This window comes from Triticum dicoccoides, chromosome 7B (assembly GCF_002162155.2).
Source record: "Triticum dicoccoides isolate Atlit2015 ecotype Zavitan chromosome 7B, WEW_v2.0, whole genome shotgun sequence".
Taxonomy (NCBI): Eukaryota; Viridiplantae; Streptophyta; class Magnoliopsida; order Poales; family Poaceae; genus Triticum; species Triticum dicoccoides.
Genome location: NC_041393.1, coordinates 144,022,335 through 144,027,342, shown reverse-complemented (window position 1 = coordinate 144,027,342; position 5,008 = coordinate 144,022,335). Strand labels below are relative to the sequence as shown.

The window sequence follows — 5,008 nt, the reverse complement described above, 5'->3', positions numbered from 1 at the left end:
AAGTTGCATGTCATATATTATTGCTCTAATATTTGGTCAAAGTTAGCATCAAAAAACGCATTAGGCCCTATATAGATGGAAGGAGGGAGTAGCTTTTAATAGCATTTCTATAGTAAAACGGGGCAAATACTCTCTCTTTGTGTGGTGTGAATAGTTTTATTTTCTTTTGTTTTCTTTTTGGTTGAGGGAAGTGCGAATTGATTTGGTACGTACAAGTACAATATTACTACACGTTAGGCTTGTCCCTAAAATTCAACCCGCGTCTTGTTATCTCTACTCCTATAAAATACCCAGTTGGTGGTGATGGTGTGCCTGCCATACTTCATTTTGGGCCGTCAGATCTGCATCGGATGCATGGGAGGCAACCACGCCTTACTCTCTTGGTTTAGCTCCATTCCTCACCTTATCCAAGCCAAGCACTGGATCCTTCACGAAAAAGGAAGAAAACACTGGAACCGAAGAGGGCAGCGGCCACTGCCGCACACCGCCGGCGCCGCCGGCGCCATCCGCCCCCGATTCCGCGATGCTCCTCTTACCTTCTCCTCTGACGCAGCTGCGCCGCCGCCCACCATCTGCCCCTCGTTCCCGAGTCTCCTCCTCCCCCCGCCCCATCTCCTCCAACGCCTACGTTGGCGAGTACGCCGCCGGCACATTCCGTCCCTCGAGTCCGCAACACCATTCCTGCCTCCTCCTCTGATGCAGAAACCCGGCTGCCCACCACCTCCCCCCTCCTACTGGCCGGCTCCTCGGGTCCTCCTCCACGCTCTACTCATCCTCAGCGGCGCCGGCGCCGACGCCAGCTTCCCTGCCGACGCGCTCCACGGCCGTCCTCTTTGCGCACACGCTGGTCCACACCCACGTCCTCCTTCAGTCCACCCCGTCTCAGATACAACTGGTCTGGTGTGATGGTTGACATGGGGTACTATGCCTCTGCTTCCCAATCCGTCCCGCCTCCCAAGTTCAATTTTTTCTGTCCTTAGAGTTCAAATCCGCGCGCCCAGTTCGAACTGTCCAGAAACCACTCCTGCAGCCCAGTATAAATAAGTGGGTAGGCTTATGGGACTCACGCTACTCAAACTACACCTCCAAGAAGGCACGCATTAACCTTCAGATCGAACAGATTGTGGGGAAGTGTGATTCACTCCTCTTCGCCATCTAATCTTCATCAAGGGCAAGGTATGTGCTGTGAATGAATAGTAAAATCTTCTCTACGATCTCATCAACTTCATCTTTGTTATTAGACAATACTTACTTGTGCAATTGCATATGTGATGGTGGTAACAGATGGAACTGTCTTCTATTTTTTCCATCAGTAGTGTTTAGTTGCAATGTCTTATCCAGAATCGTCTTCTGGAATGAAACTTTGAGTATTAGAAAGGAATGACAAACTAAGGATTTGAAGGTTCATTTATTATAGTGATGGCTATATTTGCCATAGGCCAAGTGCTTCCCCTTTCAACTATGGAGTGGCATGGTATTCCACGAGAGAGCTTTTTGTGGCAGCGTGATGGCCATACATAAAAATAATAATTCATTCTAGCTTCCCCGTCTAAATACTGTATCAGTAGCAGTTGGAAAAGTACTGAATGATACACATTTTACATAGCTGACTCCAACATCTAGGATTATATATATATATCTAATCTGGATGTAGTTTTTATTTTATAGCTTATTTCATCTAATCAGTCTGCAATTTGATAGCATTATTTTGTAGCCAAGTTTAACAGAACTTGCTCCAGTGGCATGCCAAGTGCTCATACAAGTCTATTTATATATATATGAGCCAACAGATATGACAAGCTCAAGTCACTCGTCTTTGGATGATGAAGTGACAAAAGAATCATCTATGATTTTTCGTACTAATGGCATGCTCATATCAACTGATGACTTGGTGCGAGGTGAAAGTTCAAAAGGTAAATGTATAAGGTGAAATTGTGTGTATAAGTAATTTATTGAACTACTTAATTAATTTCTCGTAAAAATGTTGTAGGGCGAAAGTGTGCACGTGAAGCCATAAGATATGCTAGCCGTACACCAGAACAAATCCAAGCAAGGCGAGAACGTGTTAGAGCACGTCGGCAAAATTTAACACCTAAGATTAATGCACACAGAAGAGAGAAAATACAATGAATGACACTTGATGAGAGGAATGCAAGCCAACGAGCGCGTAGGTAAAGTTTGACATTAGATGAGAGGCAAGAAAGAAATCCACGCCGGCGAGAACGTAGGCAAAGCCTACCACTTGAAGAGCGGCAAGCACTCCTAGCTCAATGTAATGCAAGCTACGCATCTAAACGAGATGCCATCTGCAGTGATTCTGTTGCACTATGTTGCTCTTTCTAGAGCTACATCTAGAAGTAATATGAAGATTCTTACTGTCCCAGATAAGCAAAAGGAAGGCCAGTCCTACTCCATTGCAAATTTTACAAAGAACATAGTCTACAAAGAAGTTCTCAGCATGTAGTACAAGGTATGAATCACACAAGTACAATTCGGTGGCCGTAAAAATTCAATCTATCTAGATTACTAGGGTCAGCCATCTAAAATTGCTTCCTATCTATGGTTCTGAAGTTTGTGTGGAGGACTTTCAGGAAAACAACTAAGATGCTTGCTTTAGCGTTCATGATATTTTTGCAGAAAATATTGTACATGTATTCGAATTGTTTTTTGGTAGTTTTCTTTATTACTCCCACTGTTCAAAATAATTTGGATGACACCTACAGCAGCTCGCTTTCTCATCGATGCCCCTCCTTTGCTTGATAGTTCCACATCAGATCTTTCAAGTCACAACCTAGATATTTGTTTCCCTGCTGTATGTTATCTGTGGAAACCTGGTTGATGCAAGAAAGTTAAAAAGAGGGCAAGTACTATTTTTTGTATGTATGTACATGTGCATTCACCACCTTCTATATATATATATATATACATGATTCAAAAGCATGTTTTACTGTACATTTTGTTCCTTTGCTCGATACAAAATGTATTGCAAGTGTTGTTCATTGTTTTTTCCTTGACTAAATATACTACAGACCCTCTACAGGCTCAATTTTCCTTTTCCTGAATATATTTGACAATTATGTATGCAATATTGATTGTCTGATATCCTTTATTCCTCTTGGGTGAGCAGATGGATGACGTGAGAGCCCTAGAGCTAATATTGTTGGCATAAATGTTTTGATCAAACAACTAAAGAAGAGTATACTATGCTGAGAAATGACTTCATGGCCTGATAGATGCCTAAGGTATGTAACTAATTAAGTGGAACTAGCTATTTGAGTCATGTCTGGAATATTTCCTCTCTTCATGGTGGCGCGGTATTACAGATTCATGTTTCTTGTACATGTTTAGCAAAGCTTCAGTTAAACACTCCTTCAATCTTGTTTGTCCTGGAACCATTTATAAGAGTGCTCAAGCTAAAGTATGTATGTTATTTGGGTGTACTAATTGCTGCCATTTATCTTCACAGTAAGTATGGTGGCATGAAATGTTCAATTCCTGGATGAATGGTAACACAATAGCTTGTTTTGCTTTCTACAGCCTTTCCAAGGAAAGAAGCAGTTATGTTGCAGTGGTAATAAGGCTTGACATGATGATATGTATTGGAGATTGCTTGTTGTGCTGGTGATTTTGGGAGATCTGGTGTGAGTGCAGTCATCACATTTATCACAATTGGGAGTTATCGCCTGCAACGCTCATGCGGCTTGCGATTGACGAAGCCAATGTTCGAAGGATGCTGACGCACGGCACATCATTTTGCCAAATTAATCTAGCTTACCGAGCCCGATCATTTTGGTTGACCTTGTATGTACTCTCTTATATATGCAAGTTATGTACCAATTGTTCCTACGAGATGGAGATGGAGCAGAAAGAGTTTGGCCTGGACAAATGGGATTAGAAATCATATGTTTGACTTTCTTTGATGTCTACCTATCAATAATAATATATCATTACTTTTATCAATGCCTCGGTACATTTTTATTGTCCGTAGTAACATATGAGTTCCACACTATAATTTAGGTCCACCTTATCTTTTTTTGATCCCGTAGCGTAGCACGGACATCTTACTAGTATATCCCGAAAATTCAGATATCGTGCTCCCAAAACTGGCGCCTTCACACCCCCCCCCCTTCCTATCCCGAAATTACAACGCACGCGAAAACTCCCTCCAGCTGCCAAATCCCGACACGCGAAATCCCCCTTCTAACCCTGAGCCGAAAGGGACACTAGTTCAAATCGGTGGGGGGTACTTTTGTAACACACCCTACATTTTGGACAAGCACGTCCCTAAGTCATGCTTCACCCTCTCCCATCGCCCCCTTTTCGCCATTCGAAATCCCAGGCCGGCATAACCTCTCCGCTCCAGCCGCAAAACCCCACCCTCCTCCGTCTGCCATGTCATCGCTGCCCAGCCGGAGCCTCTTCCCCGACGACGTCGTCCACCGCAACAGCTCGACGTCTCTCGTCCACCTCCCCGGATGAGGATCCAACGTCCATCTCGCCGTCCTGCCGGTTCAGCCGCCCCGTCCTCCACCTCCAAGGATCTGCTCCGATGATCGCCTCGTCTATCGTGGCTGCTCCATCCCCACAGCGCCGCCTTAACCTCCTCCACCGGAACCGCAACATCCTCACCGACTCCTCGGACGAAGCCGAGGCCTACTCGGCGCCACCAAAGAGGTTGTACACTCATCGCATCGCACCTTCTCCTTAACTCGACCTTTCCGGCGCCGACGGTGCTCCATCCCGCACCCCCATGGAGCGGCTACCTTGAAGCCGACGCCGCGGGCTACATCTCCACGACGGCTCTGCCCTAGTGCGAGGCCCCTTCGGCGGCGGCGGACATACCAGCCGGATCTGCTGCTGCTGCTCCAGCTCTCGCTCGCGCTGCTGCTGCTCCGGCTCTCGCTCGATCGCTTGCTCACCCAGCTGCTGCTGCTGCTCTCCCCCTCGCTCGTGCTGTTGCTCTACTCCGATTAAGCCAAACTTCAGTCGACTGAATCGAATTTTGGGT

At 45.6% G+C, this 5,008-nt stretch overlaps 1 long non-coding RNA gene across 2 annotated transcripts; it reads left to right on the top strand.

Moving 5' to 3' along the window:
* Nucleotides 1–433: 433 nt before the first annotated feature.
* On the top strand, nt 434–3,944 carry LOC119336351. 2 transcript variants are annotated; one of them, XR_005162381.1, is made up of 6 exons: nt 434–1,176; nt 1,791–1,913; nt 1,991–2,272; nt 2,385–2,470; nt 3,128–3,242; nt 3,467–3,944. It is a non-coding gene; the product is annotated as an uncharacterized LOC119336351 (long non-coding RNA). The 2 variants fall into 2 exon arrangements; XR_005162380.1 differs by having other exon boundaries at nt 1,991–2,470.
* The last annotated feature ends 1,064 nt before the right edge of the window (nt 3,945–5,008 follow it).